Genomic DNA, 26,513 nt, shown 5'->3' on the forward strand with positions numbered 1-26,513 from the left:
CTAAACTCATGATGAGTATTTACCCCAGATAGTGGAGGTCAAATGAATGTATTATACCAAGAAATCTCCTTGTATTTTCTAGATGAGTTATTTTGAGGAGATCTATTTAGTATATTGGAGAAGGAAATGGAAGCCCACTCCAGTATTCTTGCCTGGAGAATCCCATGGATGGAGGAACTTGGTGGGCTACAGTCCACGGGTCACAGAGTCAGACATGACTGAGCAACTTCACTTCACTTAATTTATTATATTATATAGTATCTTCATGTTTAGGACATTCAAATGAAATATCACTTTACCTCAATCATGGGAATAATTATTCTCTTGAGCATCTGTTTTATTGTCTTATAAGACCTATGAAATCTACAACTTTATGTCCCTCCTCAGAAGGTTAACAGTAAGCATAATGAGAGAGAGAGAAAAAAAAAACTGCCAAAATATAAATAAATATTATAAAGTGCTTGAAAGTATGTATTTGAATTAGTCTAATTTTGGTAGACACATCTTGCTTTTGGGCATGTTTTTCTTTCTCACTATTTTAGCTGGTTTTTAAATTTGTTGGATCTCAAAAAAATCATTTTATGATTAAAAGACGCTTACTCCTTGGAAGAAAAGTTATGACCAACCTAGAGAGCATATTCAAAAGCAGAGACATTACTTTGCCAACTAAGGTCCGTCTAGTCAAGGCTATGGTTTTTCCTGTGGTCATGTATGGATGTGAGAGTTGGACTGTGAAGAAGGCTGAGCGCTGAAGAATTGATGCTTTTGAACTGTGGTGTTGGAGGAGACTCTTGAGAGTCCCTTGGACTGCGAGGAGATTCAACCAGTCCATTCTGAAGGAGATCAGCCCTGGGATTTCTTTGGAAGGAATGATGCGAAAGCTGAAACTGCAGTCGTTTGGCCACCTGATGCGAAGAGTTGACTCATTGCAAAAGACTCTGATGCTGGGAGGGATTGGGGGCAGGAGGAGAAGGGGACGACCGAGGATGAGATGGCTGTATGGCATCAAGGACTCGATGGAAGTGAGTCTGAGTGAACTTTGGGAGATGGTGATGGACAGGGAGGCCTGGCGTGCTGCGATTCATAGGGTCTTAAAGAGTCGGACACGACTGAGCGACTGAACTGAACTGAACTGAACTGAACAATCAATTTTGTAAAAGGAAAGAGATATTGTACTTCATTTTTACTTTTATTTATTTATTTACTTCAGAGCCTACAAATTTATTGTGGACTCTTACAGAATTAAAATTTCAAGTCAGTAAACTCACAATTCTATTTAGTGATTTAATAATTGTCTTCTTATTCAAGGGTGAATGTCACCCTTTGTGATTGTTCAGAATACACTCGGAGTATGTGTGCATAGCTGAATCATACAGCCCAATTCTTAAGAGAAAGAAATAGAAACGAAGGAGGTATATATTTCTCACCCATTTCTTTGATACAGAACACAGAGTAACAACAACAACAACAAAAAAAGTAGTTTCCATCTAATGCAAACTCAAAATGGTCTGTAGAGCTGTAATTTCAACTCCATTAAGAGGAAATCCTTCAGGCTTGAGAATATAGACTTTTTGACAAAAAGACCTTTGTGTAAAGAGATTTCTGTTCCTCTAATGTTTAAAATTAAAATGACCTAGATATGAAATAGAACCTTGTGGGCTTCTGCCCGTGGCTACTTCTGCTTGTGCAATAAAGCACTTATATTTGAACAATTTCTCATTATCATAAGATCCTAACTCCTTAAATACATACCTTGAGAAGTGGAGGGCTGTGAATGGAATGCAAAGAATGACAGAAGCTATTTAAATTTTGGAATAGTAAATAAAAATGAGGGATCTCCAGTATGACTATAGCTGGATTAGACTGAAGCTTAGCAAAGATACAAGGTTGATATTATAGGGGCTCAACTGCCCCCTGCCTTCAACTAACCCACTATTAGGCTATATTTCTCTATGAACAGTAAATCCAGATGATTGTGTTTTATTTGCTTGATCAATTGTTTCCTTATATTTTTAAAAAAGTTCTAGAACTCTTAAAATAGTATTTTATTATAAAGTATCCCATTTAACAAAATGAAAATTCTCAAAGGAAATTTGCCATTAGCAATAGTTACTAATTTATATAGCTATTCTTTGGTTATAAACTATTTAATTAATCAATAGTGTTCTTTGTAGTGGTGAACACTGCTGCTGCTAAGTCGCTCCAGTCGTGTTTGACTCTGTGTGAACCCATAGATGGCAGCCCACCAGGCTCCCCCGTTCCTGAGATTCTCTAGGCAAGAACACTGGAGTGGGTTGCCATTTCCTTCTCCAAAGCATGAAAGTGAAAAGTGAAAGTGAAGTCGCTCAGCTGTGTCCGATTCTTCGTGACCTCATGGACTGCAGCCTACCAGGCTCATCCATCCATGGGATTTTTCAGGCAAGAGTACTGGAGTGGGGTGCCATTGCCTTCTCCGAGTGGTGAACACTACATATAGTCAAACTTAAACCACATCATCCTTAAAATCTAGTCAAAGTTTGAAAGAAATATGTTCAGTAATTTGAATTCATACTAGGTGCTTAATCACATGACTCTCACAAATCCTTTATTAAAGCAGGAATCTAGCAGCCAAGCTTAAGGAAAGAGATATACCAGAGTTTAGCTCAAATTGTACAGTATCTATGATATATGTTAGTTTTTCTAAGTTATTGTAAACCTCAGAGTGGCATTTTACTGTAATATGAAACTCAGTGTAGTATAATGTTGATGTCAACCTTGGAATATCTTTTATTCTATGTCAGTATATGTTAATATATATTAATTAATAATATATATTTTAATATCTATTTCACGGTAGTCAACTTACTGAAATGATTCCCTACATTGTAACTTCCCATGTATCATTGATGGTAAGTTTTACCTCCAATTTTCTAGTAAAGTATCATGTCGTTTTAAGCCTTCAAAATATAATTCTAACAGTTCTCCAACACGTGAATATTTAAAGAAAATCTATGGTTTTATTCATGGAATCTAGCTTTTCTCTCATGGAAAGATATAAAAAGTTTTGATAGCACCTGTTCTTATTTTATAACTGAAATAAAATCTGCTTTGCTATAAAGTCACCTAAAATGTTACCTGGATAGTAACTTTTATTCTAAATATCACAACCATGAAAAAGCAGATTTTTGCACTTACAAATGTAGTATAAAAAGGAAATAATTAAAATAGCAAATATCTAAGGGTGAATTCTTTGAGTGAAACATTTTTTTAGGCATTACTGTTGAACTTATAAGTGGTATAGAATGAGAAATACAGCCTCATGCAAAATTAAAAAGGTTTGATGCTATGGTATAAATTTTCATATATTTTTCTACAGATTTACACATATAGATAGACACATCTTTAGATAACTGGAATCTGACTTTTATACATATATAGTAAAAAATTCTCAATACAATTTCGTTTTTAAATTTATATAGAACAAAGGATTCTTAAGCCTCTGTCTCTACGTACATCTTATTATAGGGACTATGTAAATATTAAATAAGATAACACTGTGTCAGTTTGCTTCCTTTACTATAATAACATTCATTTACTCAAGAAGCATCTGTTGGAATTCTAATCTGTAACTTGTACACTAACAAAAATGGTGCCTAAGATTTTTTTTTCTTAGTTCTGAAAAAAGGATAGAGTTTCTTAAAATCTGACTAGATCATTTTATTATTCTTCATTATCAAATTTTATGTTGAGACAAACATGCAATTTTGTGTTAGTGAGTCAAAATAAAACAATATTGTTTCACTTGCCATAGGCCATTCCTGGCAGTGATTTGAGGGCTACCATCAGATGTATGTTATGAATAAAGCCCTGTGCTAAAAATTGTGAACACAAACTTAATACCATTTTCAAATAATAAGCTATAAGGGAAACTGGAATACATTGAGTTCTCTGATGAGCTTTCAGAGAGTAATGTGTAGGGGAAGAAAAAATGCAATTGAAGTTGAAAATTGGTAGGACAATAAGGGAAAATGCATTCTGGGTGGAGTTAGTATATTAGTCATGAAAGTAAGTGGATTGTAGAGCAATTCATAATAGGTCTTATGTGTGTGTGTACACATGTGTGTGTCCACGTGCATACAAGGTTGGAGTGTCTAAACTCAGGTATGCTTGGTTTATCTGAATCCTTACTTGAGAAAACCCAGACTAGTAAAATATATATTCATACTCTTGTCAATCCCTATGAATACATTAGAGGGAGACTGAACTCTGAAATATCTATTAACGGAGAATGCTGATACTTTATCCTATTTATCTCTTTAAGATTAGGCTGACATGTACTGCATAATTCTACAATACTACTGTATAAACATCTTATATATATTAAAATTATCAAATCTAATCTTACCAGAAACTTAGATGAGGATAACATACATTCTTAGGGGTGCTTAGCCTGACCTTGAATCTGTATTAAGTGCTCCTTATGAATTATAGACTTTTCCTACGTATCTTAATTTATAGATCTCATTCAGGTTTCAACTAACTTGTTCCACCAAATTTATATAATTAATTGACTTTCTTGTTCAGCAAATAAATTGGATTCTTAGTATACGAGCAAGTCAAATAAGTGTGTGTGTGTGTATATATATATATATAATTCAAGGCTCTGTAGAGCAGCCAAATAGAAATAGAAGCCTTACATCAGTTTCTATAATTTGAAATGGTGTTTTCTCACATTTTCTGTATTTTAGGACTTCTGAGACCCAGAATCTTTCCATTGAAATGGAGATTGATCTCACTGAGAATGGATACAGCAAAACTATCTCAAAGAATACATGAGATATGCATCCATTTATTTTAAAATAACAGTTGTTTACCAAACTCATTGTACTCCAGAGAAAAATCTACACCCAGGCATTCTGAGGACTGTTACATACATAGCTTTGCTTACCTGATATATCCACATGGCTGCTTGGTTAGAATATAAGCATTGTGAGACTAAATCCTGGCCCTGGTCTATTTGTGGCTGTACTCCTTGTCAGTTCCCTGAACCTCAGTTGGAATGAGAGTGTGGCAGCCACACAATGGCTCTCTGACCTGGAAATAATTTATATTATGTGGAAAAGGCCAAGTAAAAACCCTTCTCTGTCCCCAGCCAAGATTATAAGTTGCAAACAGTACAACAGCCTTGTTTAGAATTATATACATAAACACTTTCTTCAAAGATAAAGAACACAGCAGATATGATTCCATCATCCCTCCAGTTAATTCAAATGTATAATCTCTGTACAAGCAATGGATTGTGAGGAATAAGATGTGCTCCTTAAACTTGTGCCTGTGAGTCATCCTTGGTGAAACAGATCAAGTGTTCTGGCGTTTAGTATTCAGCTATTGAAGCAGAAAATGTGTGTGTGTGTGTGTGTGTGTGTGTGTGTGTGTGTTTCTTTTTAAAAAAATATAAATTTATTTATTTTAATTGGAGGTTAATTACTTTACAATGTTGTATTGGTTTTGCCATACATCAACATGAATCCACCACAGGTATACACATGTTCCCCATCCTCTCTATCATTAAAGAAGATTAAAAACAATTCACTTTTGTTTGGGATAAACTGCAGTGTACACTCAAGACCATGGTGACTTATCTGTTTTCTGACATAATATAGTCCCAGGCATATTGATAGTAGTATTCCTTAGACTTTTTCATTGTTCCTAATTGGTGATACAATGTGATTCATTGCTGGAGGATAAGAAGTGGAGTAATGGATTGAATGCCCTCAACAGTATGTGCCTGCTAACAGCATCAAAGATGAACCTTCAGTGATAAATATGGAATATAAATCTGCAGCAACAAGAACAGACAAAGGTACCCTGCTACCAAAGCCTTCGATTACTCAGGAAAGAGGAGCTGGGGCACCCAGTGATGAGCATTCTCCATCAGGTGAAGGGTGCTGGTGAAGTCAGTAAATAAAAGAGATAATAAAAACAGTTTTTATCCAAAGAGACTGTTTCAATAAACCTGAATAATTAGTAGGAATTGTGGCTCAATGCTTCAGATTTCCTGCATTGTGGATTTAATTTGGGGGATAATAAAATCTGAATGACAACAGAGATGCATTGTAGTTGATGATTTTGGCTTCCCAGGATCACATATTTTGACTAATACTAACTGCCCTTCAATGTATCTCAATGCATATGAGGAGGAACTGGTGATGCCCCACTTCAGTGTTCTCCAAAGATTTCAGTAAATCTTGAAGGCAAAAGCCATCTGTTACCAGTAGGAATCTTCATTCTTCTCTAGTAATTGTCGAATGATGGGGATGAAAACCATATCCATCTTTGAAAAAGATAACTACAGAAACCATTCCAGAATGTAAATTGTGACTTTTTGCAGAAGCATTCACTCTGGCTTTTTCTCTTTTCTTATTCACTCTTCCTGTCACCTTGTTTCTGTGCCCCAAGATCTCCTTCCAAACATGCTTCTTGAATCAAAATGTTGTTTCAATCTTTCCCTTGAGTCTGCTAAATCTAGAACAAAGATTTTTATCTTAATACTATTTAACATTCTAATAATTAGCTGGTATTGCAGTATGATGATCAGTTTTACTATATTTTCTTTCTTTTGTATAATTTCTTAAAAGATGCTTGATTTCATAATTTTTAAAAGTTGTTCTTATATTGTAATAAACTTTTATTGGAATAATTTAATAAGTGTAATGTCATGATTGATTTGTATTTTAAAATACACAATTTGGTTGCAATATAAAGAGTAAAGTAAATGAGAAAAAAGTGAAGAGCAGAAAACCAAGGAGTGTTACTGAAGTAGTTAAGAAGAAATATGAAGCATAAGAAGCACATAAAAATGGTGCACAGAAGAGGAAGATCTGGTTCTACTACATGTCACAGAATTTTTAAGATTTAGCTGTGGATTAAATGTTATTGCAAGCAAAATAGGATTTGTTTTTTTTTGCAGTAAACTGAAAATTCACATTTTTCCAATAAAATTTCTTAAAATAAGTACAAAATACTCATTATGAGATTATTTTTTTTCTTATTAATGGTTAAGAAAATAGTTTCCGAAAATAGAAATGCATCATTTCTTTTTCTTTCTTCCTTTTTTTTTTTTTGATAGAGAACTGAGAAAGAAGAAAAGAAATAATAAACTTATATGACTTTTTTTTTTTTCTCCTGGGCAAAGGGAGAATGGTTTTCAAGAGCAAGGTCTTAATTTTCCAGTCACAAATAAAGCCTTAGGCTGAAAAGACTTTAAAGAAGAGTAATAGAATATTAGGAGAAAAACATGTTTCTTTTTAAATATAAATTTATTTATTTTAATTGGAGGTTAATTACTTTCAATATTGTATTGGTTTTTCCATATATCAACATGAATCTGCCGCAGGTATACACGTGTTTCTCATCCTGAATCCCCCTCCCTACTCCCTCCCCACACTGTCCCTCTGGGTCATCTCAGTGCACCAGCCCCAAGCATCCAGTATCATGCATAGAACCTGAACTGGTGATTCGTTTCATACATGATATTATACATGTTTCAATGCCATTCTCCCAAATCATCCCACTGTGTCCCTCTCCCACAGAGTCCAAAAGAGTGTTCTATACATATGTGTCTCTTTTGCTGTCTCACATACAGGGATATCATTACCATCTTTCTAAATTCCATATATATGTGTTAGTATACTGTATTGGTGTTTTTCTTTCTGGCTTACTTCACTCTGTATAATCGGCTCCAGTTTCATCCACCTCATTAGAACTGATTCAAATGTATTCTTTTCAATGGCTGAGTAATACTCCATTGTGTATATGTACCACAGCTTTCTTATCCATTCATCTACTGATGGACATCTAGGTTGCTTCCATGTTCTGTCTATTATAAACAGTTCTGCGATGAACATTGGGGTACACGTGTCTCCTTCACTTCTGGTTTCCTCAGTGTGTATGCCCAGCAGTGGGATTGCTGGGTTATAAGGCAGTTCTATTGCCAGTTTTTTAAGGAATCTCCACACTGTTCTCCATAGTGTATGTACTAGTTTGCGTTCCCACCAAACAAGTTCTTAAGCACTAAAATTCAGTTCAAAGACAGCAAGTTTGGTAAAAGTCCATATTTGAAAATTTAAGCCTATAGGAAGATATTTTCTTATAACACATCTTATTTTACTCAAATTTAGAATATTAGATTAACTTAAGAAACCACTTTCAATTAGCTTATTAAAATTAATATCCCATTTTATTTTAAAATATATAATTGAAAACTACAAAATCATAACAAACATAATAAACATGGGAGCTGATTAGCACCAATTGAATTCTTATTATATGTTAAGCTTTTATTCATAATAGGTATTAATTGAATTCTTCCCCAATTATTTAAATGAAATATCATTTTCACTTGATATAGAAAGAATCTAAGGTAGAGAGTGATTAAGTAACTTCAAGGGCTTCAAAGCCAGAAATGGCAAAAGTGAATATTGAAACAGAGAAGCCTATATACAGTGTCCAAATTCTTAACAAACAAAACTATGTATTCTCATTATCTTGAATTTGAAAAATCATTACAGGAAATTACTTTTTTTCTTCCAATATTAGATGCTAACTTGTCACATTTTAATGTTTCTTAAATCATTATATGTATTCAACTGGATATGTACATTTAATGTAATCTTTCTTTTATTGAAGAGCTAAATCAAATTTGAAGTACATCTAACTGTAGTTTGCATTTTACAATTAAGAATCTATGAAAAATTATTTCTCCACTTGGCTAAAGGGAATCAATTAGCCTTGTGTAACTCAATGAAACAATGAGCCATGTTATGTATGGCCACCTAAGACAGGCAGGTTAAAGAGGACAGTTATGACAAATCATGGTCCACTAGAGAAGGGAACGGAGAAGGCAATGGCCACCCACTCCAGTACTTTTGCCTGGAAAATCCCAGGGACGGGGGAGCCTAGTGGGCTGCCGTCTCTGAGGTCGCACAGAGCTGGACACGGCTGAGGCGACTTGGCAGCAGTAGCAGAGAAGGGAATGGCAAACCACTTCAGTATTCCTGCCTTGAGAATTCCATGAAAAGTATGAAAATGTAAAAAATATATATATATGAGACTTGGAGTTGAGCTCCCTCCCCAGGCCACCCCCCCACCTCCACGACCCAGGTCAGTAGGTGTCCAATATGCTACTGGTAAAGAGCAGATAAATAGCTCCAGAAAGAATAAAGAGGCTGAGTCAAGGCCAAAATAATGCCCAACTCTTAATGATGGTGAAAATTAAATCTGATGCTATGAAGAATAGTAACCTAGAATGTTAAGCTCATGAATCAAGGTAAATTCAGTTTAGTTCAGTTCAATTGCTCAGTTTTGTCTGACTCTTTGTGACCCTGTGGACTGTAGCACGCCAGGCTTCCTGTCCTTCACTAACTCTCGGAGTTTGCTCAAACTCACGTCTGTCGAGTCTGTGATGCCATACAACCATCTAATCCCCTGTTGTCCCCTTCTCCTCCTGCCTTCTACTTTTCCCAGTGTCAGGGTTTTTCTTCAATGATTCAGTTCTTCCTACCAGGTATCCAAAATATTGCAGCTGCAGCTTCAGCATCAATCCTTCCAATGAATATTTAGGACTGACTTCCTTTAGGATTGACTAGTTTGATATCCCAGCAGGCCAAGGGACTCTCAAGAGTCTTCTCCAACACCGCATTTCAAAAGCATCAATTCTTCAGCGCTTGGCTTTCTTAGTAGTCCAACTCTCACATCCATACATGACTACTGGAAAAAAAAAAAAAAAACATACCTTTGACTAGATAGAACTTTGTTGGCAAAGCTGTGTCTCTGCTTTTTAATATGCTGTTTGGTTATAGCTTTTCTTCCAAGGAGCAAATGTCTTTTAATTTCATGGTTGCAGTCACCATCTGCAGTGATTTTGGAGCCTCCCAAAATAAAGTCTACCACTGTTTTGATTGTTTCCCCATCTATTTGCCATGAAGTAATGGGACTGGATGCTATGATCTTAGTTTTCTGAATGTTGAGTTTTAAGACAGCTTTTTCACTGTCCTCTTTAATGTTCATAAAGAGGCTCACTCTCCTCTTTCACTTTCATAAAGAGGTTATTTAATTCTTCTTTGCTTTCTGACATAAGGGTGGTGTCATCTGCACATCTGAGGTTATTGATATTTCTCCCAGCAATCTTGATTCCAGCTTGTGCTTTCTTCAGCTCGGCATTTCACATGATGTACTCTGCATATAAGTTCATATATGGGTGACAGTATACAGCCTTGACATACACCCTTTGCCTATTTGGAACCAGTCTGTTTTTCCATGTCCAGTTCTAACTGTTGATTCCTGACCTGCATGCAGATTTCTCAAGAAGCAGGTCAGGTGGTCTGGTATTACCATCACTTTAAGAATTTCCAGTTTGTTGTGATCCACACAGTCAAATATTTGGCAAATCAATAAAGCAGAAGTAGAGGTTTTTTTCTGGAATCTATTGCTATTCCGATGATCCAGTTGATGGTAATTTGATCTCTGGTTCTTCTGCCTTTTCTAAATCCAGCTTAAACATCTGGAAGTCCATGTTTTATGTACTACTGAAGCCTGACTTGGAGAATTTTAAGCATCACTTGGCTAGCATTTGAGATGAATGCAATCTTGTGGTAGTTTGAACATTCTTTGGCATTGCCTTTCTTTAGGATTGGAATGAAAATTGACCTTTCACAGTTCTGTGGCCACTGCTGAGTTTTGCAAATTTGCTGACATATTGAGTGCAGCACTTTAACAGCATCATCTTTTAGGACACAAAATAGCTTAACCGGAATTCCATCACCTCGACTATCTTTGTTCATAATTATGCTTCCTATGACCCAGTTGACTTCCCACTCCAGGATGTCTGGCTCTAGGTGAGTGATCACACCATTGTGTTCAATTTGGTCATGAATATCTTTTTTTGTACCGTTCTTCTGTGTATTCTTGCCACCTCTTCTTAATATCTCCTGTTTCTGTTAGGTCCTACCATCTCTGTCCTTTATTGAGCCCATCTTGCATGAAATATTCCCTTGGTATCTCTAGTTTTCTTGAAGAGACCTCTAGTCTTTCCCATTCTATTGTTTTCCTCTATTTCTTTGCATTGATCCCTGAGGAAGGCTTTCTTATTTCTCCTTTCTATTCTTTGGAACTCTGCATTCAAATGAGTATATCTTTCTTTTTCTCCTTTTCCTTTAGCTTCTATTCTTTTCATAGCTATTTTTAAGGCCTCCTGAGACCACCATTTTGCCTTTTTTGCATTTTTTTTTTCTTGGGGATGATCTTGATCACTGCCTCCTGTACAATGTCACGAACTTCCATCCATAGTGTTTTAGGCACTCTGTCCAGCAGATTAAATCCCTTCAATTTATTTTTCACTTCCACTGTATAATCCTAAGAGGATGGTAATTGGACATGATCAAATAGAGGATTGCAACAGTGACACTTTAGGATGCAATGAACTAAAAAGTGGACAGGAATGGGTGAATTTAGTTCAGATGACCAACATATCTACTACTGTGGGCAAGAATACCCGAGATATCAAGCAGCTCTCATAGTAAACAAAAAATGTGGAGGCAGTACTTTGGTACAACCTCACAAATAACAGAATGATCGTGATCTGTTTCCAAGGCAAGAAATTCAACATCAGATCAATCCATGCCTATTTCCCAGATAGGTCTTCCCTGTAACTCAAATGGTAAAGAATCTGCCTGCAATGCAGTAGACCCAGGTTTGATCCCTGGGTCAGGAAGTTCCTCTGGAGAAGGGAATGACAATCCACTCCAGTACTTTAGCCTGGGAAATCCCATGGACAGAGGAGCCTGGTTGTCTACAGTCTGTGGGATTGCAGCGAGTTGGACATGACTGAGCAACTAACACTACTATTCCCCAAATACTAATGCTGAGTAAATTGAGGTTGTTTTGTTCCATGAAGACCTCCAAGACCTTCTAACAGCAAAGAAGTCCTTTTCATTATAGGAAATTGGAATTCAAGATAGGAAGTCAAGAGACACATGAAGTTTTAGGCAAATTTGACATTGAAGTAAAAAATAATGCAGGGCAAAGGCTGACAAAATTTTGCCAATAGAGCACACTGGTCATAATAAATACCTTCTTCCAACAACATAAGTGATGAGTCTACACATTGACATCACCATATGGAAAATACCAAAATCAGATTGATTATATTCTTTGCAGTTGAAGATGAGGAAACTCTATATGGTCAGCAAAAATAATACCTGGAGCTGACAGTGGCTCATATGATGAGCTCCTAAATGCAGGATTCAGACATGAACTGAAGAAATTAGGGAAAACCACCAGCCCATTCAGGTATGATCTGTATCAAATCACTTATTATTCAGTAGAATCAGTGTATAGATTCACAGAATTAGATCTGATAGACAGAGTGCTTGAAGATAGACAGAGATTAATAACACTGTACAGGAGGCAGTGACCAAAACCATTCAAGAAAAGAAAATGAAAAAAAGGCAAACTGGTTGTCTGAGGAAGACTTACAAATCACTGAGAAAATAAAAGAAGCCAAAACCAAAAGCTAAAGGAAAGATTTATTCAATTGAATGAAGAGTTACAAAGAATAGCAAGGAGAGATAAGAAAACCTTAGGCAAACAGTACAAAGAAATAGAGGTAAAAATTAGAATGAGGAAAGCTAGAGCTCTCTTAGAGAAAATTAAAGATATCAAAGGAACATTTCAGGCAAAATGAGCACAATAAAGGACAGTAATTGTAAGGTCCTAACAGAAGCAGAGAAATTTAGAAGACATGGCAAGAACACACAGAAGATCTGTACAAAAAAGGTCTTAATGATCTGGATAACCACAATAATGTGGTCATTCACCTAGAGCCAGACATCCTGGTGTGTGAAGTCAAGTGGATCTTATGAAGCACTAATACAAACAAAGCTATTGGAGGTGATGGAATTTCAGCTGACTTATTTCAAATCCTAAAATATGATGCTGTGAAAGTGATGCACTCAATATGTCGCAAATTTGGAAAACTCAACAGTGGCCACAGGACTGGAAAAGATCACTTTTCATTCCAATCCAAAAGAAAGGGAATGCTGAAGGATGTTCAAATTACCATACAATTGCACTCATTTCCCGTGATAGTAAGGTCATATTCAAAATCCTTCAAGTTAGGTTTCAACAGTACATGAACAGAGAACTTCTGGATGTACAAGCTTGATTTAGAAAAGACAGAGGAACCAGAGATCAAATTGCCAACATCTGTTGGATCATCAAAAAAGCAAGAGAATTCCAGAATATCTTTATTTCTGATTCATCGACTATGCTAAAGGCTTTGACTGTATGGATCACATACAAACTGTGGAAACTTTTCTGAAGAGATAGGAATACCGGACCACCTTACCTGTCTCCTGAGAAACCTGTGTGCAGGCTCAGTAGCAGCAGTTAGAAAAGGACAAGGAACAACAGACTGGTTCAAAATTGGTTAAAGAATATGTCAAGGCTACATATGGTTGCTCTGCTTATTTAATTTATATGCAGAGCATGTCATGTGAAATGCCAGACTAGATGGATAAAAAGGTGGAATCAAGTTTTCTGGGAGCTATACCAACAACTTTAGACATGCAGATGATACCACGCTGATGGCAGAAAGGAAAAGGGAATTAAAGAGCCTCTTAATGATGGTGAAAGAGGAGAGTGAAAGAGTCTGACATGACTTAGAGACTGAACAACAATTATAACTGTACTGAAAAATATTTTCAGATAATTTTGTCTAATATAGAATTTAATTTTACCACCAATTTTATTTTTTTTTATTTTTTACCACCAATTTTAAAATCAAAAATAAATTTTCCACCTGAAAAAAAAATTAGAAATGGATAAATATTTTGATATGTTTTCTATTCTTCAGACAATTTGTGCAAGTATTGCTGACATTAAAATTAAAAATATATTCTATTTACAATTAAAATTTTGATTACATCTCTGAGTCCTTTTGTTAACTAATAGTTCCATTTCCTTTTTCCTTTAAATTGTCTCATAAAACTGCCAAAAGATCTAAAGTGCATCAGTTACTTTTATGTACTAATATTAACTACCAATAACTTAAATCAGCTCATATATTATCCATTGATTCCACAGTCTTTTTCTGTCTATAAGTGCTTCCAAGGAAATCGTAGTAGATGACCATGGAATTATCTGCTTCAGACTAGTTTCCTTGTCAAATGACTCAGAAGACTTAGAGTTTTAACATAATCAAAATATGTTGATTTTTTTTTAAAGAAAAATCTAATCACACATTTTAAGTATACTGTCAGCATAGGAATGCTGAGTGCATAACTGTGGATGCTGCCCTTGAATTTCATCTGAAAAATGGGAATGATGGCTCTTTATTTACATTATGTACCTGTGAAAACAAATATATGGAATAAATAATTATTATAGATCTTTGATATCTGGAAGGCAATAAATTGGGATCTACTATAGAAACCCCATTCAGGTATGACCTAAATCAAATCCCTTATGATTATACAGTGGAAGTGAGAAATAGATTTAAGGGAATAGATCTGATAGATAGAGTGCCTGATGAACTACAGATGGAGGTTCATGACGTACAGGAGACAGGGATCAAGATGATCCTCATGGAAAAGAAATGCAAAAAAGCAAAATAGCTGTCTGAGGAGGCCTTACAAATAGCTGTGAAAAGAAAAGAAGTGAAAAACAAAGGAGAAAAGGAAAAATATAAGCATCTGAATGCAGAGTTCCAAAGAGTAGCAGGAAGAGATAAGAAAGCCTTCCTCAGTGATCAATACAAAGAAATAGAGGAAAACAACAGAATAGGAAATTAGAGATCTCTTCAAGAAAATTAGAGATACCAAGGGAATATATCATACAAAGATGGGCTCGATAAAGGACAGAAATGTTATGGACCTAACAGAAGCAGAAGATATTAAGAAGAGGTGATAAGAATATATAGAAGAACTATACAAAAAAGATCTTCAAGACTAAGAATCAGGATGGTGTGATCACTCACCTAGAGGCAGACATGATGGAATGTGAAGTCAAGTGGGCCTAAGAAAACATCACTATGAACACAGCTAGTGGAGGTGATGGAATTCTAGTTGAGCTATTCCAAATCCTGAAAGATAATGCTGTGAAAGTGCTGCACTCAATATGCCAGCAAATTTGGAAAACTCAGCAGTGGCCACAGGACTGGAAAAGGTCACTTTTCATTCCAATTCCAAAGAAAGGCAATGCCAAGAATGCTCAAACTACTGCACAATTGCACTCATCTCACATGCTAGTAAAGTAATGCTCAAAATTCTCCAAACCAAGCTTCAGCAATATGTGAACCGCAGACTTCCAGATGTTCAAGCTGGTTTTAGAAAAGGCAGAGGAACCAGAGATCAAATTGCCAACATCTGCTGGATCATCAGAAAAGCAAGAGAGTTCCAGAAAAATATCTTTCTGCTTTGTTGACTATTCCAAAGCCTTTGGCTGTGTGGATCACAATAAACTGTGGAAAATACTGAAAGAGATGGGAATAGCAGACCACCTGACCTGCCTCTTGAGAAATCTGTATGCAGGTCAGGAAGCAACATTTAGAACTGGATATGGAAAAATAGACTGATTCCAAATAGGAAAAGGGGTACATCAAGGCTGTATATTGTAACCCTGTTTATTTAACTTATATGCAGTGTACATCATGTAAAACGCTGGGCTGAAAGAAGCACAAGCTGGAATCAAGATTGCCAGGAGAAATATCAATAACTTCTGATAGGCAGATGACACCACCCTTATGGCAGAAACTGAAGAACTAAAAGCCTCTTGATGAAAGTGAAAGAGCAGGGTGAAAAAGTTGGCTTAAAGCTCAACATTCAGAAAACAAATATCATGGCACCTTGTCCCATCACTTCATGGGAAATAGATGGGGATACAGTGGAAACAGTGTCAGACTTTATGTTTTTGGGCTCCAAAATAACTGTAGATGGTGATTTCAGTCATGAAAATAAAAGACACTGACTCCTTAGAAGAAAAATTATGACCAACTTAGACAGCATATTGAAAAGCAGAGACATTACTTTGCCAACAAAGGTCCATCTAGTCAAGGCTATGGTTTTTCCAGTAGTCATGTATGGATGTGAGAGTTGTACTGTGAAGAAAGCTGAGCGCCGAAGAATTGATGCTTTTGAACTGTGGTGTTGCAGAAGACACTTGAGAGTCCCTGTAAGTAGATCCAACCAGTCCATTCTGAAAGAGATCAGCCCTGGGATTTCCTTGGAGGGAATGATGCTGAAGTTGAAACTCTAGTAGTTTGGCCACCTCATACGAAGAGTTGACTCATTGGAAAAAACTCTGATGCTGGGAGGGATTGGGTGCAGCAGAAGGGGACAACCGAGGATGAGATGGCTGGGTGGCATCACTGACTCAATGGACGTGAGTCTGAATGAACTCCGGGAGTTGATGATGGACAGGGAGGCTTTGTGTGCTGCAATTCATGGGGTCACAAATATTCAGATACGACTGAGCAACTGAACTGAACTGAACTGAACTGAACTGATAGAAATGTAAGGTAGGACTCCTAGTCTCATCTTCTAATACAATTATTACTTTAAACTATATTTACTAAGTTAAATGTAACTGACTAAGGATCATGTGGATTTGGTTTTAGTATTGATCTCAATTAATATTTCAAGAAACAGAAAGCAAGGATCAGATAATTGTGTATTACTTATTAAATTTCCAGTCCTTACCCACGTTATTAGATAGATAGATGATAGGCAGATAGATAGATGGATATACATATACAAACTGTGTTTAAGTGAGCCACAAGATTATTGCATACATTCAATGTTTAGTTGTTATGTTACATGGCTACATTTATAATTTCCTGATAATAAATTCATTTAAGACTTCTCAGTTCTTATAGGGCTTTCTCTTTGTTTTACGCACTGTCTAATGTGTTTAGAATACTTGTGGTACATACATCACACCCCACGGCTTCTATATGCTGCTGTCTCTGCATTTGCTCATATAACACCATCCTTATCTTCTTTGACATCACTGTTCTTCCCACCATTGGATCCCCCTTGAGTCCTAAAATTGCATGTACAACTATATGTACCTTATCCCTTGCAAATGTCTTCAAGCTTGTATCCAGGCTGTAACACATAGGCTCTTACCTTTAGAGAAATTGCTCTCAAACTTTCCCTCTTTTCATGAGGAGGAATTAGGAAACTACATCTGAAGCTTTGCTGACACAAGCACATGCCCTTTCTGCACCACAAAGTGCTGCTGGAAAAATTATCCTCTCCTTTACTGCTTTATCCTAAGAAGACAGACCAAATACAGATGGTTACTTTTATCACATATTATTTTCTTCATTGTTGTGTTTTCCTCCCATGCTCACAGCTGACTGACATACCCTTACCTCCACCAGGGAATCACACAAAAGCTTTAACAGACCCTGGCTCAGCCACCGAGACCAGGAAATGAACAAACTCGAAAGAAGAACTGGGGTGTCAGTAGTGGGTAACACTGAAGGGGGAAGTTAAAAAGGTCTGAGTAAAAGAATATCTACAAAAACTGTAATAAACTGCCATTTGTACACTATGACTAAAAAGCAGAATTAGTCACAAATCTTTTATATCTATAATTACTCATACAAAATATAATCTGTGGAGGCTCACATCAAAAGTTCTCTATGTTATGGCTTCAAATTATTTCACCAATACTGAAAATGAATTACTTTCATATCATCCTTCTGCTGGAATGAATTGTTTTCTATACACTTAGCTTACACCTTACAGCTTCACTTTGCTTGTCTGTTTTTTATGAGGAAATTGCCTGTGTCATCATCCAATCTATGTACCCAGACCACATCTGCTTCTCAATGTGTCTTCAAGGATTTCTCAGTCCTGGTCCCAGGGATAAAACTAACCTTTCTTTCAATGATTATTTTCCAATGTACTTTACCCATGTTTCAGTTTGGAGCTTACAGTTTTATTTTGTATTATTCCAAACTAAGTTAATAAGTCTGATGTGTTTATTCCTTTTTCGCCTTTGTTTCCAGTATCTCCTAGCCTAATGTTTTACATAGAATAATATTTGAGGGAGAAAATGCTTGAAAGAATAGGCATAATAAAATAGTGACTTCAATTTGATGTTACTCAAGTGAAATATTCATTTGCAAGTTGTAAGCCCAAATTGTAGCTACTATTTCCTAATCTCGGAGAAGGCAATGGCAACCAACTCCAGTACTCTTGCCTGGAAAACCCCACGGATGGAGAAGCCTGGTAGGCTGCAGTCCATGGGGTCACTAACAGACACGACTGAGCGACTTCACTTTCACTTTTCACTTTCATGTATTGGAGAAGGAAATGGCAACCCACTCCAGTGTTCTTGCCTGGAGAATCCCAGGGACAGGGGAGCCTGATGGGCTGCCATCTATGGGGTTGCGCAGAGTTGGGACAGAGTCGGCACAGAGTCGGCACAGACTCGGACACGACTGAAGCAACTGAGCAGCAGCAGCAGCAGCAGCAGCATTTCCTAATCTTAATAGCTGGCTTTTCAAAACAAGGATAAAATTATTCATATCATAAGAGACACATAACTTGCTTAAATTGCTGTGGTTCTCTTGTAGGAAATTATTGCTCGTGTTGTCTATTTAAAAATCATTTTAAAATATTCAAAATTAGATAAAGGAATATTTGTGCTATCCCTAAATATGTTTAATAAAAATCAAAATAGAAGTATTTCAGTGTCATATTAAAATTGTGTTGATCTTTTTTATATGTTCTTATAAATATTTGTATAGTATGAGAATGAATATTATATGAAAAATAATTATTTTATACATATATAGCTAGAGCGTTCACACTCAAACACAAAAAATTGTGATTCAGCAAAACATGAGTGGGCATGGAAACTGAAGATGGGATTCATGTTGCAAAAATGCTTACACTTAAGTGTGTACTGTGGAGGAGGAGTAACCAGCAAACCCAATGTCAGTGTTCAAACACAAATTTAATGTTCAACAGATGGAATCTTCAAAAAGGAACTTCCAGACAATGATGAGTATTCACTTCAGATCACCAGATATTGTTTGTGCAACACTTATCCACATAGTACAATACGGAAGTCAATGAAGGAGGGATTGTAAAGGTCTAGCATATAAATTTTGTTTGTGTGTGTGTGTTCAGTCCTTTCGTAATGTTTGGCATCTTGTTACCCTGTGGACTGTAGTCCACCAGGCTCTTCTGTCCATAGGATTTTCCAGGCAAAATTACTGGAATGAGTTGTCTTTTTCTATTGCAAGGGATTTTCCCATCCCAGGATTGAACCCACATTTATTGCATCTGTGGCTTTGGTAGACAGACTCTTTACCACTGAGCCACCTGAGAGGCTGAGTTCATAAATTGACACTCTAAGAAAATGAGGGCTAATTTTGAACTGAATGGCTTTGATTTAGACCTGAAATTCAACTGGATTACTGTAATGAAAGCCCAGTTGTATTAATCAGTCAATAAAACAATGCAAAACAAATGGCTTTAGGAAATGATTCAGTTCAGAAGACATGGAAACATCCTTTTCTTTCACAAGAAAATCAATTTGAAAAACACTACTGGATGAATCCAAATCCATTTCATCCAGGGAGTTTTTACAATGCAAGATTACCTTGAAAATACACACACACAAAGCTATTAAAATTAATAAAGGAATACTGTAAAGTTACAGTACTCAAAAATCAGCTAAATTTCTATACACAAACAATGGACTATTTTAAAAGGAAATAAGAAAACAATCTCATTTATGGTAGCATCAAAAAATAAAATACCTAAGAAAAAATTTAAACAAGAAGATGAAAGACTTGCACACTGAAAGCTAAAAATCACTAATGAAAAATTTAAAAATAAACAAATGAAAGGCATCTCATGTTCATGGATTGGAAGGCAGTATTGTTAAAATGCACGTACTCCCCAAAGCAATATAGAGTCAATGCAGTCAGCCACAAAGCCAGATATATAGGCCAATAGAATAGAACAGAGAGCACAAAGAGAAATCCACATATATACATTCAATGGATTGTTGAGAAGAGCACCAATAAAACACAATGCGGAAAGGACAGTCTCTTCAACACATGATGTTGGAAAACTGGATATCCACATGCAAAATAATAAAAATTAGATATCTAATGTATACCATATGCAAAAGTCATTTTAGGATGGATTAAATATTAAAATATAAGGCTGAAACTGTTAAAATTCTAGAGTATAGAGGAAAAGACAGGTGAAAATTTTCATAACACTGGGCTTAGCAATGATTTGTTAGATTCTATACTGAAAACACATGCAGCAAAAGCAAAATTAGAAGAAAATAGAACTGCATTAAACTGGAAATATTCTGCACAGCGAAGAAAACAATCAACATTGATTAAAAATAACCTATAGAATGAGAGAATATATTACAAGTATGTATCTGCTAAGAAAATGTGTTATAGACTGAGTGTATCTCCATAAAAGTCATATGCTGAAATTCTACCCTCAGTATGATGGTATTAGAAGACAGAGTCTTTAGTAAGCGATGATGATTAGATGAACTGATGAAGATAGGTCCCTCATAAATGGGTTTAATATCCTTGTATATGTTCAGAGAAATTTTGCTGCTTCTCCCTATTCTTTGCCATAGTTGAAGAGGGCCTTCACCAGAACTAGACCATAATATCATCCTGATTTTAAATGTCTAGCCTTTATATCTATGAGAAATAAGTTTATGTGGTTTATAATCCACCCAGGCTAGGCTATTCTGTTACAGCAAACCAAGTGGACTTGGACAGGAATACATTCACAATATGCAAGGAAATTCCAAAAATCAATATCAAGGAAAAGAATAATTCAATTTAAAATGAACAAATAATTCAAACAGATGTTCCCCCAAATTAAGACATACCAGAGGCAAAGAGGTGTATGGAAAGATGCTTTATGTCATTAATTATTAGGGAAATGCAAATTAAAACCACACAAATGCACTAGTATGTGTATTGCAAAATAAATATATTAATTAAATTTAAAATATGACAAGCATTAATAAGGAAACAAAAAAATATTAAACCTCTGTGCACTGTTGGTGGGAATGTAAAATATTGGGACCACTATGAAAAAGATTATAAATATAAGTGTCTAGTCCATTTACAAGATGGACAGGGTATGTACATAAAGCCATTAGCTAGATTTTGTGCCTGGGTTCCTTATCAATAAATTCTAAACCTATACCACACTTTAAATTGATTTTTTCCCCAGACTTTTCTAAATGTCTGAATTTTTGATTCATGTACATTATAGTCTTGAACTATTTTTAAAAATATATGTCTTAAATTTTATTTTAAAGCAATTTATAATTGTGGCACTTTTGGAAAATTAATTTACCATAGTGGAATTGGACTGATGAAAATTTTAGTGTATCATCTCCAAACCCAGCTAAGGAATGTATATCTTCCAAGTTCTAGTACAATTTTTTAATACAGTAAAAAAGAAAAGTCTGCCATTTAATTACAGTAAACATGTAGTACTATTAACTGTGTGTGATAAAGAGTGTTATTAAAATTAAATATTATATATATTAAATATAAATCAAAGTATATAACGGATACTATATAATCTATATTAAGTGATATAATGCATTATATAATATTATTTTAATATATAATAGTATATATTTTGGGTATTTAGTTCCATCACCTCATGGCAAATAGAAGGGTAAAAAATGGAAGGAGTCACAGATTCTATTTTCTTGGGCTTGTTCCTGGAAAGGAAAGTTATAACACATCTAGACATCATATTAAAAAGCAGGGACATCACTTTGCCAACAATGTCTGTATTATCAAAGCTATGGCTTTTCCAGTAGTCATGTATGAATGTGAGAGCTGGAGCATAAAGAAGGCTGAGAGCCAAAGAATTGATGCTTTCGACTTGGGGAGCTGGAGAAGACTCCTTAGAGTCCCTTGGACTACAAGAAGATCAAACTGGTCAGTCCCAAAGGAAATCAACACTGAATGTTCATTGGCAGGAAAGATGTTAAAGCTGAAGTTTTAATCTTTTGGCCACCTGATGAGAAGAGTCGACTCATTGGAAGAGCTGACTCCTGATGCTGGGAAAGATTGAAGACAAAAGGTGAAGAAGGAGGTACAGGATGAGATGGTTAGATAACATCACTGACTCAATGGACATGAATTTGAGCAAACTCTGGAAGATAATGCAGGACAGAAGAGCCTAGTGTGCTGTAGCCCATGGAGATGCAAAGAGTCAGATACAACTTTACAACTGAACAACAACAGTTAAAACTTGAACAACATTGAGGTTGGAATGTCAACCACTTGTAAAGTAGAAAATTCATGTATAACTTTTGATTACCCCAAAACATAACTGCTAATAGCCTACTATAAGTCTTACTGATAAAATAAATACTAGATTAACACGTTTTGTATGTTATATGTATTAATATTATATATGGCATTCTTATGATAAATAAGCAAGTGATTCATTGGCAAACAATTCACCTACTAATGCACGAAATGAAGGGACACAAGTTCAATACATGGGTAAGGAAGATTCCCTGGAAAAGGAAATGGCAACCCATTCCAATATTCTTGCCTATAAAATCCAGTGGACAGAGGAGCCTGGTGGGCTACAGTCCATAGAGTCCCAAAGAGTCAGACGTGACTGAATGACCAAGCACATACTATGCATGAATTATATATGGTATTCTTACAATAAAGTGAACAAGAGAAAAGAAAATGCTAAGCAAATAGCAACATGTTTATTGTACTGTATTGCATAAACACCATGTTTACATCACCTGCTTAAAAAGAGTCATCTGTCAGTACTTACATATATATTTTGTTCTCTGAAACACAGCATTGTAAGTGCTATAAGCATTGCTAACACTGGCATCATAAGTGAAAAGATAATGTGAAAAAGAAATTCATATTTATTAACAGGCACAGAAATTTGTGCAATGATAATGAGGAAGCAGCGATTTTACTGCTTTATGGTAGCCTAGTGAAATCAGTACGATTGCTTCACAATAGCCTAGCCTATTCACTAATGAATAAGTCATTATAAAATTTTATGCCATAAAGACTTACTATCATATTCATAACACAGAATTGGAAAATTTAGAGAAAACACCTACTTGAGCTGATATGCTGATATGGAGTTTCTTGAACTGTTAGAGGTGATGAGGGCATACCATAATGTAATGTGATTGTAAAGTAATTAACCTACAATTAAAATACATAAATTTATACTAAAAAAGAAAACTAGCACATTATTACTTTTATAATAAGTTATACTCCTGTTATGCCTATTTAAGAATAGGCTATCCACTTCAATACAAGTCTTGCATATGATGTGCTACAAATCAACGATAATGGTGATGACACAAAAGCATCTCATTTAGTCCTCGCCGTCTATGAATTAGATTTTCACAGAGCACAGACATACACATACCCCACAGACGACTTTATTAAGTGTATAGCATGATGGTTATTTACTCAATAATCATTAAATGGAAACGGATCATCATAAAGTCTTCACCCTTGTTGTCTTCATGCTGAGTAGGCTGAGGAAGAGGAGAGAAAGGAGGATTTTGTCCTCTTGTCTCAGGGGTGACAGAGGTGGAGGAGGTAGAGAGGGAGGCAGGTACACTCAGCATAGCTTTATGGAAAAGCAATTATAGTTATCCATCTGGCTTTTTAACTTTTACATTTCTCTAAAGATGTTTCTATACAGTGCCACCAATCCTTCTTCCACTGTTTGCTTTGGTTTAAATGCCCATATCGGTGAAGGGTCCACATCATAAAATAAATCAATAGCAGTCTTGAATATTCAGAAGCCTTCTGCCAGATTGTCTGATGTCATTCATTTTATGGCACTGCTTCTTCTATGTCTTCTTCCTCATCTTCTTGCCTTGGTTCAGAATCACCTATTTATTTAAAGTAATCTTCTATTAATTCCTCTGTAGTGATGTAATTCTTGACTTTCTCAAATATTTATATCTTGAAACACTTCATCCACCACTTTTTTTTTTTGTACCTTATCCACAATTGCCATCCTATTTCCTTGATTGACTCTTTTGTAAATCCTATGAAGTCATGCAAAACATCTGGAAATAGTTTTCTCCAGCAGCAATTTATTTTGGGATCCTGACGCTTTCACTGCTTTTTCTGTAACAGTGATGGCATCTCCAATGATGTAACCCTCTCAGACTTTCATGTTCCCTCTATTAGAGTTCTATTCCACAACATTGGTAATCCTTTCTATGGAGACCACATGTAATGAGCCTTAAAGTTTCTTATGACCCCTTGATCTAGAAGCTGCATTAGAAACATTGTGTTTAGGGGCAAGTAGTCCCCCAACACCTTTGTGGTTGAACTCATGGAGGGGTGGAGGGGTACTGGGTGTACAGGATCACTGTTCAATATTGAAAGGGCTTTAAAAGATAGTCCCTTACTGGCAAGGTACTTTCTGTCTTCAAGGGCAAAGAATTTATGGAATAAATCCAGGAAAAATGTTCTCATTGTCCAGGCCTTACTGTTGTACAACCAAAAGACTGACAGTTACTGTCTCTCTTGTCCCTTCAGTACTGAGGGTTAGCAGTTTTATACATAAGGACATTCATGACCACAAATCTGACTGCATTTTCACAAAATAGTAGAGTTAGTCTATGCTTTTTGTATTAACTCCTCACTTCTATTCTTATCAGTAGATGTCTTGTGACATTTTTCTTCCAGAATAGAGAACTGTTTGCATTAAATCTGTTCAGGTGGATATAATTTATCCTCAATGATTTTCTTAATGGCACCTGAGAACTTTTTTAATATTAATCTGCAGAAGCTGCTTATCTGTAGACCTTCTTGTCTGTGTGTGTGTTTGTGTGTTCAGTCACATCCGAGTCTTTGCAACCCTGTGAACTAGAGTCTGCCAGGCTCTTCTGTCCATGGGATTCTCCAGGTAAAAATACTGGAATGCATTGATGTCCCCTCCTGTAAGGGATCTTTCCGACCAAGGGATTTAACCTGTATCTCTTATGTCTCCTGCACTGGTAGGTAGGTTCTTTACCAGTAGTGCTATCCCTTGCCAATCTTCTTGCCTATCAACAAGTCAGATGATATGTGTGGCAAATAGTATTTCAAAGGACATTATGGCATGAAATAGGGAGAATCAAAAAATGAAGAGGATGCCAATAACATTGATAGAGATTAAAAATTACATAAACAAATATGTTGAATTTAGTTTTCAACATGTTACATGTTTTTAGAATTCTGAATAGTAATAGAGATCAGTATCATCCTTTACTTACAGCATGATGCAGAAGAAAGGAATTCGTTATTGGATTAAAAAAAAATACAAGATCTTTCTTGAATTATCAAATTACCCATTTTTAATGAGTACTATTTTCCAAAACTGGCCTTTAGGGTTTCCCTGGTGGCTCAGATGGTTAAGAATCCACCTACAATGCAGGAAACCTGGATTCAATCCCTGGGTTGAGAAGATCCCCTGGAGGAGGGCATGGCAACCCAATCCAGTATTCTTTCCTGCAGAGTCCCCATGGACAGAGGAGTCTGGCAATCTATAGTCCATGAGTTTACAAAGAGTCAGACATGACTAAGCACAGCACAGCACCATGGGAACAATAATACCATTTACCTGTGGTTGGCAAGATTCATGACTCACTGTACACAAAGTACATGGCTTAGTGATGATAACATAGGAAGGGCACAGTAAAATATTTGATCGTTAGTATGATGATGAAGATGTCAATGATGAAAATGATGAAAACAACAATTGCAACAAATAAATACAAAATAAATAACAATATTCCAAACAGGACAGAATATTTCTCTAAGCTCAGTTGATTAATATTTTTTAATTTATCTTTTACCTCTATTAAGCATTTTACACATTATTACAATCTTTATATGGCAGTGACCCTTTGTCTCTGATTCAGTCTTATTGTTTACATTTGGAAAATAAAGCCTTTACTGGGATGAAGGATCATGATTTATAAGCTTAATGCTAATAAGCATCTTAAAAAAATTAAATGATATTATGTCTAAAGAGCAGTATATATGTAGATTGGTGTATGAGATAGTTATTAATTATTAATTATTCACTAATTAGAACTTGCTATGAGAAAAAAAAAATCATTCTTGAATGTGGTGGAGAGATGAAGATGTTACAATTTCCTTTTCAGCTTGAAAGTGAAACTATGTGGTAATATTTAGATTTAGGAACCAGAATCCACATAGTTACACACAAGATTCTAAAATAAGTATACCTGTTTATTCAGGTATTTTTAACATTTGCTGGTTAATAGAGACCCATCATTAAATAATAAATATTTATTTAGTCTAATCTGCATTTAATTTTAAGCTATGTGTATTGCTATCGTTCTTCTTGTTTTAAGTATCACAAGATAGCAGCATATATCCTGGATAAAACTACCAAAGTAGGTATCTAAGTATGGGGTGCATG

The sequence above is a fragment of the Capricornis sumatraensis genome, chromosome 11, assembly GCF_032405125.1.
Source record: "Capricornis sumatraensis isolate serow.1 chromosome 11, serow.2, whole genome shotgun sequence".
NCBI lineage: Eukaryota > Metazoa > Chordata > Mammalia > Artiodactyla > Bovidae > Capricornis > Capricornis sumatraensis.